This window comes from Lissotriton vulgaris, chromosome 1_1 (assembly GCF_964263255.1).
Source record: "Lissotriton vulgaris chromosome 1_1, aLisVul1.2, whole genome shotgun sequence".
Lineage (NCBI taxonomy): Eukaryota > Metazoa > Chordata > Amphibia > Caudata > Salamandridae > Lissotriton > Lissotriton vulgaris.
In genome coordinates this window covers 1,602,963,279-1,602,978,681 of record NC_141685.1, presented here as the reverse complement: position 1 = coordinate 1,602,978,681, position 15,403 = coordinate 1,602,963,279, and positions in this window count along the sequence as shown.

Below are 15,403 nucleotides of genomic sequence, written 5' to 3'. Positions count from 1 at the left end.
TTATTACTTGCAAGAGATTTGAAATCTATAACCCCGGTCACACTCATTATGACGTTGGCGACACTAGCCATGACAGAGAACTTGCAGATCAGCGGGACTAGTATGGGCAGTGTTTTTGCCCCTAGTCTCGCGAATCTTTACGTGCACCAATTCGAACAGGAGCACGTGCTCGCAGACACCAACCCCCATCTGAGGTGTCTGCGAGCATGGAAACGCTACATTGACGATATTTTCGTTGTGTGGCGCGGAGATGAGATCCAGCTTAAAGAGTTCCATGAGTGGCTTAATCAGAGGAATCGTTTCCTAAAATTCACCATGGAATACGATGCCTGTAAATTGGCCTTTCTGGACCTATTGATTTTGGGCACACCTAACGGCCTCATTTCTGAGCTGTACCGAAAACCAATGGCCCGCAATTCATTGCTTAATTATCATAGCTGCCATCCTAAATCTCTACGAGACAATTTGCCTTATGGGCAATTTTTGTGCATTCAAAGGAATTGCACTACTAGAACTTCATTTGAAACACATGCAAAGAGTCTAGCGCAAGATTTACTAGACAAAGATTATCCTAAAAAACTGATAGATCAGTCCAAAAAACGAGCGGCGAATAATAGCAGAGCCAGCCTATTGGAAATAGTGCTCCCAAAAGACAAGGTTGAACGCATGACATGCATTACAACGTTTGGCATATTGTCCAATCAAATTTCCAAAATCATTAAAAAACACTGGGGTATTCTTAACACTGGCAAGGGCACACTGCCTCCCCCCCTTTTTGCGTTTAAAAGGGGACAACATTTAAAGGACAAGCTATTCCATACAAGACCTAGAATGGAAACTCCAAGAGCCATAGGCACCCTATGGGAGATGCCTGCAGTCACTTGTCACCATCCATGTGGACAGTGTGCAGCTTGCCCCCAAACCTCCAGATCTACTAGGATCGATATTGGTACAGAACGACCATGGGAGCAACGTAGGTTCACGAATTGCAATAGTATGAACCTAATTTATCTAATCAACTGCCCTTGTGAGAAAAGATATGTGGGCATGACCACCAGGAAAATAAAGATAAGAATATCGGAGCACAAGAGCTCGATACGTTGTAACAAACAAGCTACGAGACTTACCAACCACTTCCTGGCAGCCCACCATTCTCCAACGGATCTACACTGGACAGTGTTAGAGCAACTGGGTATACCTAAACATATCTCTGATATCAGTGCCTTCCTACATAAAAGAGAACAGAGGTGGGTGTATAGGTTACAAACTGATAAAACGGGCTTGAATGAAGACATTCCTTGGATGTTGTTATAGCCCTCCCCTCAATATGTGTTTACATGCTTTGGCAATTGGGTGATCTTATCTTGAGCACTAACATTAGGTATAGCAGGCGACCCAGCATCCAGTAATTTGTAGTTACAGGGGCTCCGTTAGCTGTATATGAAGATCTTATAGAGGAGATAATCACCAAATACCGTAACATACTCCCATGATGGTGAAACAAAAAAGTTTTATGCATTTTCTGCCCCCCAGTGGTAAATGTCTCAAGTAAACTTTTTCGGCCAATATGTCCGCAATATTCCCTATATTAACAAAGGGGCTCCGTTAGCTGTATATGAAGATCTTATAGAGGAGATAATCACCAAATACTGTAACATACTCCCATGATGGTGAAACAAAAAAGTTTCATGCATTTCCTGCCTCCCAGTGGTAAATGTCTCAAGCAAACTTTTTCGGCCAATATGTCCGCAATATTCCCCATATTAACAAATGTGTGGCGTTTTCTAACTTGGCGACACAGCGGTCTCTTGTTATGGCCGCGGGCGAATTTGTGAATCTTAGAATCTTCAATCAGACTAGCTCGGGCCACTTTAGAATCATCAGAGAGTGTGTCTGTTTTTTCCTAAAAAGCAAACCTGCGCAATAACATAGACTCACGGTAGTATGTTTTCTAGTTCGACTGTTATAGCGATAAACACATAGAAAACCACAACTCCCATCAGCCCTATATGATCGTGACGCGAAGCACGCACGATCACATGATCTCCACCGTAGCCCGTTAGAAAGGCTTATATGGCCGCTTCCTGTCCGTCGAGGTACCTCCCACAGGACAGCCAAGACGGATGTCCGGAGTACCGACGGACAGGTAAGCGGGCCAAGGGAACACAGAAAACTTTGCGTGTGGAGTCAGCTGCAGCGTACATTGGGCGGGAAGTTTGTCTGGTTCCAGATCGTTTCCATGCCTCATTTGGTATCGCGGCAGTACTTTGCTTGAAGAGATGCGATATCCAGGGGGTTTGTGATTGCACCCTTTGAGAACTAGCTAGGATTCCCTTGGGTTGCAAAACATTTTTACGATTTGTTTTCCGTAGCAGCCAAACATGAGTAAGATTTGTTTTCCGTAGCAGCCAAAGTACATGAGAAAGCTGTCTTATTAATCACCAGCCAGTTTAGAATACGCATTTTACAATACCAGTAGTAACAAGGTAACTGCTATGTAAATACGGTTCTTCTATTTTTAAGCTGGCATTTAATATGATGAAATAGCTGATATATGAAGATACATTACGCTTTAAGTTGCGCATGTCAGGCGCATATGAGTGTTGCAGTTGCCAAGCTACAACATTATGCAGAATACCAATGACTCTTCTGAGTTAGGGTGTGTCTAGCCAAGCTCTGTAGTTCTTCCTTTATCTGTAGTATCTCCTTTCTTTCTTCCAATAGAGTGGTGCTCCATTTCTACCTGAGCTGTAGCCGGGTGAGGTGGAGAGTGAATTCCCCCTATAGTGGGTGAGTGGATACAGAGTTATCCGTTTGTTTCTTTATAAGCTATCGATATTAACTGTGTGCTTTTTTTGTGTGTTTGTTTGTCCAATGTGATTCCATGACCATCCGGATCATCTACATGGGCGCTTTCCAGGTGATATGATTTCAATTTTTAAATCACTATAATTCACACATTAGCAGTAGCATTTATGTTAAGGTCCTGATGAAGCAGGAAGGGATCTTTTGACCCTGTCATACTGCAGAAACATGTCGACCTCGATTCCATCTGAGTAGTCATTTGTTATACACTACTTTGCACTGTTTTTATTTTTGGGTGTGGATAGGATCCAATTAAAATTTATCTTCCATTTCCACAACCCAATATTAATTCATCCACGTATTTTTGCACATAGCACTTCACTATTTTTCTTTGCACTGCTAGTCAGGCTACCCCCTGATACTACTCTTCTTTCATCACATCCCTGTATCCTTCAAAAAGGTTAGGCTACAATCTACCTAATCCATAGTGGATACGCTTCCACTTCCTTCAGGTGAAGGATCCCAAATGATGTAGGGCGGTACAGGATGGGTATCTGATGGGAACACAATTTTTCACCACGAATCCCTTGGATTCCTTGATTGTATCCTGATGTAAACACACAGTTCCTGTAGTTAGCTTTTTTTTTCACTCCTGACCCATTGCTATTACTTGTTGTTTAATAGTATCTAGGGATTGTAGCAATGCTAGGTCAATAAAAATTCCCCTAAAACACCCTCCCTTTTGTTTGAAGGTATTTTTTACATACCATCTGGTATGCTATCTGACATTCATTTTGAGTTATACCCGATGTAACAATCAGATGCAGCAGAAAGTGCCCGTTCACAGGAGCCTGCAAAAAGTCCTGCCTCCATAATATGTTTACAAGGGTCCATTTCCAACCCACTGAAAATGTCTGTAAATACAGGGATGGTGGCTGGTGACAGACAGCAGAACCCCATCTCCGCGTTTGTGTTCGCTTTCTATGCACTGCACGTCAATATATTTTTTAAAGCAACCATTGTTCTTTTAGGGATTCAGTGAAGGACATCAGAGGGAGTAATACGTGACAACTCACCCCCCCCCCCCCGCCCGATACTAGCAGCCACCACCTAGCAAATGTATTCCTTTTTTTTACCCCACCCCCCAGTTCCTTTGGGTCTCTGTAAAACATCGGTGCCTTGTGAACCCAAATGCATTAGCAAATCATTGATACACTGCTTGCAAAATTGCCCCTTTTCCTCCCCAATTAGGTAGTGTTATTTGTGAGTCGAAAGACGTGTGATTGGTAAAGTACACTCACAGCTCAGTACTTATGATGATTCGTATCTGAGCGCGGTATGGCTCCAGATCTAAAGGGTTCCCATATTAGGGCCAGTATACTCTCAAGAAAGAGAATGCAAGCAGAGGGAACCAGACCATTTCCATTCAACAGCATCCTACTAGAAGGAAAAACACTGAACCTAGGAAAGTTATCAAGAATTCTACCTTCCTATTACTGTTGCAAGGTATCTGGAAACTGGAAAGAACCTGATGAACTGAGGGAGCATATGTCATGGCAGTTTTGGTATTCCTTCAGAGTCCTCATAAACTTCCGCTCTACCTCCTTAAAAGAAGGGCTCAAGTACGCATCCTGTTCATCTACTGATTTTACACAATTGCCTTGTTGCATTACATCGAAGATCTGAGAAAGCGTCACCATCGCAAAGGGTTCTCAAGGAAGTGACAGATTTGCATTAAGGAGGAGCACCTCAGCCTTGACCCCTTCAGTTTTATTCTGTTAGTGTTAAAAGCCAGAGAAAAAAAACTGTTCCTCTAGTTCTGCATGTAGAATCGAATGGCACTTGAGAGAAATAACGTTTGAGCCTCTCTGATGACATCTGATCTGACATTTTGGAGCCAGGTACTGAGGCGATTGATGGAACAAGGGTAGACTCTTCTTATCATGCTGAATCCAGCGGAGTGGGTTTTCAATGTACAGTGCTATATGAAGTGGGACACCAATGCAGTCAGAAGATATTTATCTATAACATGGATTGGTGGAGGAGAGTGACCTCCCCCACATCCCAAAATTACGTGGTGGAGATTTTTCCCTTTCATGTTGGCAACCTTTCAACCGTTCATGGTCAAGGCATAAACGCCTTGACCATGAACTAGACTGAAGAATCCGACATGGCATAGTTTCAACATCCCATGGACAGTAGCAAATGAGCCGCAGGGGTTTGTCCTCACTTTTTGAACCCTGAGGCGCTGGGAGGTTGATGGCAAACCTCTTTTGTAGGACATGTCTTTTATTAACTTAAAGGAGTGCAAGAATTACGTGTTTGTGACAACTCATAAACGTGTTCACTAGGAACACCGATATTACACTGTTGTAATATTATTGGGGAACAATATGTACTACACGTGCTTTATAAATCCTCAATTCATTGACGGGTGAATATCTGGAACATTCCTTTTACTTTGCTCACTTTGATATTATGGTCCATTGCACCCCTCCATGGAACGTCAATCATATGCATGATGTTTCTTTACAGATATCATGAACACAGCTGCCATTCATCACATACATCTCAACTGTAACAAGAGCAAGAGACCCTGAAGGATTGTGAGGGTGAAACATTGATGGGGAAAATGCACCTATTTCCCTCTAGTCCTCTACTTCGCTCCGGGCGGGAGGCTTCACTCCTCCTCTGCCCCAGCTGCAATGAATTCAGCCATATTGCACATATTGCTCCTGTCTTCATCGATCACTACCTTCCTTGCAGCCTCCTGGCAGGTACATGGTCGAGTGCTGACAGGCAGATGAAAAAAGGCTGCCCACATGGTGGTCTCAGTGATGGGCTGGAAAGCACCAAATCTAGAAGTTCTGATGATTGAAATGTTCAGGAAAGCAAATCCGAGACGTGAGGCATCTGGCATGATCAACACACGGCATACAGTGTGCGACCAAACCGAGGCAGAAACAAATGCACTAAAAATGAGAAACTATCAAAATTGTTGCTCACTTCAGCACCTAAAATGAGAAACTGATTGGTTGCAATTTGGAAAAAAGTACTCCTTTGAGGACAAGGTCTCATCCAACCAACAACGTGCATACCTACATGGAAAGTTACACTGTGGCAGCGTTATAAGAGTAGCAATAGCCCAAGCAAATGTCAGGAGAGGCCTATGAAAGTCACTTGGTCAAGAGGCAAAGTAGCACCTCAATTGGGAAATCTGTTGCCAAAAGCAGGGTAGGGAATTTGGAAGAGACAACTTTACTGATGACGACGTGAAGTCAGAAATCCTCCCATTATTGCTAGTCATTTGATAATTCATGTAAGTACTCCTGATCCACTTACCACTCCCTTATTTTTTCAATAATATTGGTTTTAGTTTATGTTATGGGTTAATTACGTGCTACACAACACATATTCGTTTGTTACCAATATACACAGACCCATACCGTGTTTACTATGTAAGTGCATCCAACAGTACCGTGGTTCAGGTTTTATGTAGTTGATTGCTCAGAATAAATTAGCAGCAAGGACTTACTTACATTCTTTGAAACCTTGCCTATTTTTTTAAAAACAATAAAGAAGAAGTGAAGTTATCAGCTTCTATGAAACCGTGTTCATCATTTAAAACAATCATTGGAAAAGAACATTCAGTCCAAATAGAAAAGCACAAGTATATTCAAGCAGACTTCATTTTCACAGTTATGAATAATGACATCATACAATGTGCATTTATATTTTAAACATATGCCTAAATCAACAGTATACATAATTTGAGAAGTAGGATACATAAAAGAGAAAATACCTGATAATTCTTTCAAAGTTCATAGCACTTCTGCAGAAGGATTACGTTTAAAAATACTGAAACCTTCCATTTAGTTCAAACAAAATACCTGTCCGTGGATTTAGAAGTTGAGCTTACACAATGCTACTTGTACAGCCTTGGTGTAACAATGAAAATACTACTATCTCTACCTACAGTTCCCCAGAAGTTAAATTGGAGCTTTATTACCATATCCAGATGTAACGTTGGGAATTCTATTCTCTGAAGACTATTATATGGTCTAGCCCCTGTTGTCTTTTGAGGCGTTTGCTCCCAATTTCTGGATGCCCATTATTATATTTGGCCAGTATTATATTTTTAAGCAAATATGGATATGTATTTGGAAAATTGTATTCACAGACAGGTAGTTTTTATATCTAGCATTGGTGCATATGGTCTTTAAATTGCATAACAAGCAGCGCTTACCTTGCATGGAGTTGCTTCTCCACTTGTATATATTAGAACATTCAACATAACCAGTGGCAGCCGCCATTAACAAAGGGTGGTGGGTGAGCATTGTGTGGGGGGGGGGGGGGGTGGGGGAACGGGGTGGATGGGGAAGTGTTACAAAATAAAAAAACTTACCTTTAAACGCCAGCCGCCTCCCGCGTCGCTCCTGCTGCCTCTTCCTGGTCCCAGATTTCCTTGGAACAGACTCCCATCCAATCGCCTAAGCGGGCAGGAGAGGTGCCCTCCTCAGGTCATGGAGTCTGTGGGGTTTCTCCCGTCCTGCTGCTGAATGCAGCTGGGCTGGAGAAAACCTTAGTGAGCCGGGTTCCATGTTCAAGATTTACTCTGCAACCCTAGGCAGATGTCTCTTTTTGTCTGCATAAAAGTGTAAAGGGGAGGAAAATCATTACCCAATTACTCATTACTGTGCCAATAAACTAGGACTCTGAAGAATCACACACTCCTGATCCAAAGTTAGTTAGTTTATTACAAAGCCAAGAACAGTTTTACATACAAGCACCTCAAGACGAGGGTATAAAAATACATTGCATCTAATACAAAGCCAAATCTACGAATGAAATTGAGATGGTGCAGCATGCACAGAATAATCTGTTCCAGAATCAGGATACAGAGTATGATGGCTCCAATGTCCAAATTACCCTTCATCGGAGGTTCATAAGTGAAAAGCATTAGTATATCCCTATACTACCACTAATGTGACTTCCCTACTTAGCATTTCCCAGGCAAGTTCTGAAAAGGTGTCAGCACGTGAAGGCTTCCTAAGAAGTCCATACACGTTGAATGGGTCAATTAGCATACAGCTGCACAGCTCATTCAAAGAATCTCTCTCTCTCTCTCGGCAAAGCAGAAGTCCATGGACTCTGTCCTTAACTTCAATGCAAGAGCTTCTGGTAGCATCCCAGAATACATTGTGGCATCACCCCATCCAAGCAAGCCACCGCCTTGTAGGTTACTTTCCATATGTCAGCGATGCTCCCAGGCCTTGGCTTAATGACCTTAATTCCCAGGTTAGCTCCAATGAGAAAGAACACTGTCCCTCATTATCAGCATCGCCGTTCAATGTATCCTCTCCTCCCTAAGCCTAACTCCTAAAACAAAGGCATTATTCAAACTATCAAGGATGAATTTCTCCACCTGCAACAGAAACGTGAGAAAGAACAAATTCCACCTGTGCATGAAATTCACTAACAAGTCCAACATGAGAGCTTCCAGGGAGAAATACAACTCAGGCCTATAGAAATCTGCCAACATAAGAAATGACACATAACTTTACAAAGCACATGTATAAATAAATGTTATTACTAAGCATGTTTAAATCAATGCATTACACAAGTGTACTAACTGCAAAAATATTTGTTAGCCCATGTACAATTCTACACATTAAGGTTTTCATCTAGCCACATGTAATTGCAATGTTGATTTCTTTACGTTTACCGTGAAATACACCTATCACTTCACTTTTATTATTATTACAGTACACGATCCAATGATCCAATCTTAGCACCATAAAGGATTATATGTGGGCGCGAACTACCCATATTTATAGTGCAACCCTACAATTTAAAAAGAAAAATCGAGCTCTAGCAGTCCCCCCTCTGATGATTACTGTCATCATACACATTTTCAACTCCCGGTAGAAAGAACAGACCTAAACAGAAGTTGTAGCCAGTCTTCCCTGTCAAAACCTCTCCAAGTTCTTGAGATTTTTACAGTGACTGTCCTGCAGTCTCTTCAGTCTCCTCTCTCGATGTCTAAAAGAAATTTCAACCTGTCTTGACCTATGCCATTTGTAAGCTCTCACTGTTCCCATCAACAAAATTATACATACCACACCTATTACTATTGGTTTAAAGATATAACCAACAATTCCCTTTCCAAGATTTGCAAACCAACTCCCAATTTTCCCAAATCCTTTACCAACCTTGCTCCAAACTCCCTTAGTTGCCAAATCATGTATCTCATGATGAATCTCAGTGTTGTTACTTATATATTTCCTCAGAACCTTGCTATGGTCTGAGATATAAGTACAGCACTGTTAAACCCTCAGCATTTTACAGACTCTGACCTCTATTGCTAATAACACATCTAAAGCAAGATGGTTTTGCATCACCATAGCTCTTATCAAGACCATCTCTCCATCTACAAGTAGTAATGACTGAGCTGTATTGACTAACAACCTATCCACTACAGTCGACAATTTTCTAATCTTGACGTCATTTAACCCCTTCGGTGCTCATGACGGAACGGTTCTGTTATGAGCATCGGTTGGCCTGTGCTCATGACAGAACCGTTTCGTCATGAGACCGTTGGCCCAATAGGACCTTCGATTCAGAAAAGGGGGTGGTGATGAACAGAGTGTCTGAATTAAGCAGACTACTCTTACCCAGTCCAAAGATCAGGGCTTGATCCATCACCGTTATTTATCTCACTGCACCATCCCAGCTCAGAACCTGGCTATATGCAAATCAGTCTGTCCCTGGCCCAGTGCATCATGGGAACAGGGCATACTAAACTACCAAGCCAATTCTTCACCAGCTTGTTTCCTTCCCAGTGTAAGAATTGGCTTGGTAGTTTGGTTTGCCCTGTTCCCATCATGCACTGGGACAGGAACAGACAAATTTGCATATAGCCAGGTTCTGAGCTGGGATGGTGCAGTGAGATAAATAACGGTGATGGATCAAGCCCTGATCTTTGGACTGGGTAAGAGTAGTCTGCTTAATTCAGACACTCTGTTCATCACCACCCCCTTTTCTGAATCGAAGGTCCTATTGGGCCAACGGTCTCATCACCACCCCTTGTTGTTAAATATTTTGTCCACCCTAAGCGTGGAAGGGTATACTCAGATGTGAGTCCCTTGCTCATTGCACCATCAGGATTCAAGCAAGCCGGGCCGAAGACGGCTGAAATGCCAGAAACCGGTCCCCGGTAGCTTGTTTCCTTCCCAGTGTAAGAATTGGCTTGGTAGTTTGGTTTGCCCTGTTCCCATCATGCACTGGGACAGGAACAGACTAAATTTCATATAGCCAGGTTCTGAGCTGGGATGGTGCAGTGAGCTAAAAAACGGTGTTGGATCTAGCCCTGATCTCTTGACTGGGTGAGAGTATTCTGCTTAATTCAGAAACTCTGTCCATCACCACCCCTTGTTGTTAAATATTTTGTCCACCCTAAGCGTGGAAGGGTATACTCAGATGTGAGTCCCTTGCTCATTGCACCATCAGGATTCAAGCAAGCCGGGCCGAAGACGGCTGAAATGCCAGAAACTGGTTCCCGGTAGCTTGTTTCCTTCCCAGTGTAAGAATTGGCTTGGTAGTTTGGTTTGCCCTGTTCCCATCATGCACTGGGACAGGAACAGACTAATTTGCATATAGCCAGGTTCTGAGTTGGGATGGTGCAGTGAGCTAAAAAACGGTGTTGGATCTAGCCCTGATCTCTTGACTGGGTGAGAGTATTCTGCTTAATTCAGAAACTCTGTCCATCACCACCCCTTGTTGTTAAATATTTTGTCCACCCTAAGCGTGGAAGGGTATACTCAGATGTGAGTCCCTTGCTCATTGCACCATCAGGATTCAAGCAAGCCGGGCCGAAGACGGCTGAAATGCCAGAAACCGGTCCCCGGTAGCTTGTTTCCTTCCCAGTGTAAGAATTGGCTTGGTAGTTTGGTTTGCCCTGTTCCCATCATGCACTGGGACAGGAACAGACTGATTTGCATATAGCCAGGTTCTGAGCTGGGATGGTGCAGTGAGCTAAAAAACGGTGTTGGATCTAGCCCTGATCTCTTGACTGGGTGAGAGTATTCTGCTTAATTCAGAAACTCTGTCCATCACCACCCCTTGTTGTTAAATATTTTGTCCACCCTAAGCGTGGAATGGTATACTCAGATGTGAGTCCCTTGCTCATTGCACCATCAGGATTCAAGCAAGCCGGGCCGAAGACGGCTGAAATGCCAGAAACCGGTCCCCGGTAGCTTGTTTCCTTCCCAGTGTAAGAATTGGCTTGGTAGTTTGGTTTGCCCTGTTCCCATCATGCACTGAGACAGGAACAGACTAATTTGCATATAGCCAGGTTCTGAGCTGGGATGGTGCAGTGAGCTAAAAAACGGTGTTGGATCTAGCCCTGATCTCTTGACTGGGTGAGAGTATTCTGCTTAAATCAGAAACTCTGTCCATCACCACCCCTTGTTGTTAAATATTTTGTCCACCCTAAGCGTGGAAGGGTATACTCAGATGTGAGTCCCTTGCTCATTGCACCATCAGCATTCAAGCAAGCCGGGCCGAAGACGGCTGAGATGCCAGAAACCGGTCCCCGGTAGCTTGTTTCCTTCCCAGTGTAAGAATTGGCTTGGTAGTTTGGTTTGCCCTGTTCCCATCATGTACTGGGACAGGAACAGACTAATTTGCATATAGCCAGGTTCTGAGCTGGGATGGTGCAGTGAGCTAAAAAACGGTGTTGAATCTAGCCCTGATCTCTTGACTGGGTGAGAGTATTCTGCTTAATTCAGAAACTCTGTCCATCACCACCCCTTGTTGTTAAATATTTTGTCCACCCTAAGCGTGGAAGGGTATACTCAGATGTGAGTCCCTTGCTCATTGCACCATCAGGATTCAAGCAAGCCGGGCCGAAGACGGCTGAAATGCCAGAAACCGGTCCCCGGTAGCTTGTTTCCTTCCCAGTGTAAGAATTGGCTTGGTAGTTTGGTTTGCCCTGTTCCCATCATGCACTGGGACAGGAACAGACTAAATTTCATATAGCCAGGTTCTGAGCTGGGATGGTGCAGTGAGCTAAAAAACGGTGTTGGATCTAGCCCTGATCTCTTGACTGGGTGAGAGTATTCTGCTTAATTCAGAAACTCCGTCCATCACCACCCCTTGTTGTTAAATATTTTGTCCACCCTAAGCGTGGAAGGGTATACTCAGATGTGAGTCCCTTGTAGGCATGAGCGGATTTTGCGGATTGGCAATCCGCGAATTTGCGGATTTGCAAACTCGCAATCCGCAAAATCCGCGAATTCCCGCGAATTTGCGGATTTTTTTTTTTTTTTGTGTTCGCCCGTGTTTCTGCCAGTTCGCGAGGGTTTTTACAATTTCGCAATTTGCGAACTTACCTGTCGGGTCGCAAGTTTTGCGAACTTGTTGTTTCTACGTGTCCAACCTGTTTGGGACACTCTTCTTCATCACTGCCACTCTCTGTCACCACTGCCACTCTCTGACTACTCATGCCACCCTCTGGCCCACCCATGCCACCCTCTGTTTCATCACCACACCCTCTGGTTGTCCAGTGTACATTATTTTCGGCAAAGCAAAGCACACCTTCCCTGCCTCAAGTGACCTGAATTAATTTGGGGCTGATTAATGTGTCACAGAATATTTTTTTAGCTGGCACCTGCTTCCTTAGTGCGCCCTGATTAGTGATCTTTTGCACTTGCTAAGTGCTTTCATTGTTGCAAAATTAGTTACAACACCTGCCCTGCCCCAACTGACAATAATGAATTAGGGGCTGATTAATGGATTTTAACTTCCAGCCTGGCTCCTGCTTGTCTCCCTTAGCTGTAATTCAGGACCTTTGTGGCATATGTGTAACTATTCTGAGGTTCAGAGCAGGGTCACATAATAGTTGCAACTGGCAACTGAACTCTGGAGGGGCCCCTCAGGAAGCACTACAGGAAATGGCTACTAATGATGTGCCTGAACTTTTGAACCTGGTAAGTAGTTACTTTCAGTTTTGCTTAGATCATATTTCTGCAATTTCGCACTTATTCGCGGGGCGCGAACTCACGCGAACAGTGCGAGCAGTGCGAGCAAAATCCGCTGCTCGCGGATTTGCGGATTTTTCAGGAAATTCGCAAATCTCGCGGATTGCGGATTTCCCGAAAATCCGCAAAATCCGCGAGCGGAACGGATTTTCCGCCCATGCCTAGTCCCTTGCTCATTGCACCATCAGGATTCAAGCAAGCCGGGCCGAAGACGGCTGAAATGCCAGAAACCGGTTCCCGGTAGCTTGTTTCCTTCCCAGTGTAAGAATTGGCTTGGTAGTCTGGTTTGCCCTGTTCCCATCATGCACTGGGACAGGAACAGACTAATTTGCATATAGCCAGGTTCTGAGTTGGGATGGTGCAGTGAGCTAAAAAACGGTGTTGGATCTAGCCCTGATCTCTTGACTGGGTGAGAGTATTCTGCTTAATTCAGAAACTCTGTCCATCACCACCCCTTGTTGTTAAATATTTTGTCCACCCTAAGCGTGGAAGGGTATACTCAGATGTGAGTCCCTTGCTCATTGCACCATCAGGATTCAAGCAAGCTGGGCCGAAGACGGCTGAAATGCCAGAAACCGGTCCCCGGTAGCTTGTTTCCTTCCCAGTGTAAGAATTGGCTTGGTAGTTTGGTTTGCCCTGTTCCCATCATGCACTGGGACAGGAACAGACTGATTTGCATATAGCCAGGTTCTGAGCTGGGATGGTGCAGTGAGCTAAAAAACGGTGTTGGATCTAGCCCTGATCTCTTGACTGGGTGAGAGTATTCTGCTTAATTCAGAAACTCTGTCCATCACCACCCCTTGTTGTTAAATATTTTGTCCACCCTAAGCGTGGAATGGTATACTCAGATGTGAGTCCCTTGCTCATTGCACCATCAGGATTCAAGCAAGCCGGGCCGAAGACGGCTGAAATGCCAGAAACCGGTCCCCGGTAGCTTGTTTCCTTCCCAGTGTAAGAATTGGCTTGGTAGTTTGGTTTGCCCTGTTCCCATCATGCACTGAGACAGGAACAGACTAATTTGCATATAGCCAGGTTCTGAGCTGGGATGGTGCAGTGAGCTAAAAAACGGTGTTGGATCTAGCCCTGATCTCTTGACTGGGTGAGAGTATTCTGCTTAATTCAGAAACTCTGTCCATCACCACCCCTTGTTGTTAAATATTTTGTCCACCCTAAGCGTGGAAGGGTATACTCAGATGTGAGTCCCTTGCTCATTGCACCATCAGGATTCAAGCAAGCCGGGCTGAAGACGGCTGAGATGCCAGAAACCGGTCCCCGGTAGCTTGTTTCCTTCCCAGTGTAAGAATTGGCTTGGTAGTTTGGTTTGCCCTGTTCCCATCATGTACTGGGACAGGAACAGACTAATTTGCATATAGCCAGGTTCTGAGCTGGGATGGTGCAGTGAGCTAAAAAACGGTGTTGAATCTAGCCCTGATCTCTTGACTGGGTGAGAGTATTCTGCTTAATTCAGAAACTCTGTCCATCACCACCCCTTGTTGTTAAACAATAGAACCTTCAGCACAGCGCGAAAATTCGCGCTGCGCTGAAGGGGTTAAAACTACTCCCAAACTTGACATCAATGCTCCAAACACATCTACAATCTCTCTTGCACTTGTACCACACCTTTCTGTATGTGGTGATTTCCATTCCAACGTCTTCAAATCCTCCTCATGGTACATCTTAGGAAACACAACAGCCACATAACATGTACATTACCATTCAGTGGAAATCAGACATAAGCATTTCTCCTACACACAAAATACACATTCAGCACCACTTGTACTATGTCTTGCAAGAACCTCTTTGCAGTGGTCTCAATGGTGAATATATGATCACACACACTTTGGCCCATAAATATCTTGTGATAACAAGTCTGTACTTGTCTGATGTAAAGCTTTCCTCACTGTTCCCAATCTAAAAACTATTGGACCATAACTTCCCCTGGCCTTGTGGGCTATCTCTTCCTTGGTCCACTTAACATTTCCTTTTCTATTATTAAACTTAACTGCTAAAGATCTATGTCTTTTTTCTACTTGATTTACACATTTCTTTTCTATGTTAGTCAGCATGCATGTCAAATTATGTCTATGTGCATTAGCTGTGTCTAACGTAACAGTAGGTATGAGATACTTTCCCATCCGCTCTTCTTGCTTGTCATAATCATACTTGTTCAAGTGCTTGTATGCTGGAACCTCTGATAGCACTACATCATAATTTGAGAAATACTACTCATAATTACTTTTACCATACACTAAGCTAAGCAATAAACTAGAAGTAATATCATACATCGGAGGCAGATGATGGTATCTGATACCCTCCTCAACTGATGCAGGTAATTGAATATCCACATAAGAATCTCTTACGTTCATCATATTTACATACTCATACAACAACTCCGCATAAGCATTCGACATATAATCACTTTTAGACAAATCTACGTGCAACAAGTGAATAGTCTGATTAATCACAGCACTATCACCACCTAATGTACCTTCATTTGTGCTAGAAGTGGTAGGTGTGGACGTCCCATATACTCCCACCCCATCAGCTTTGTGTGAACC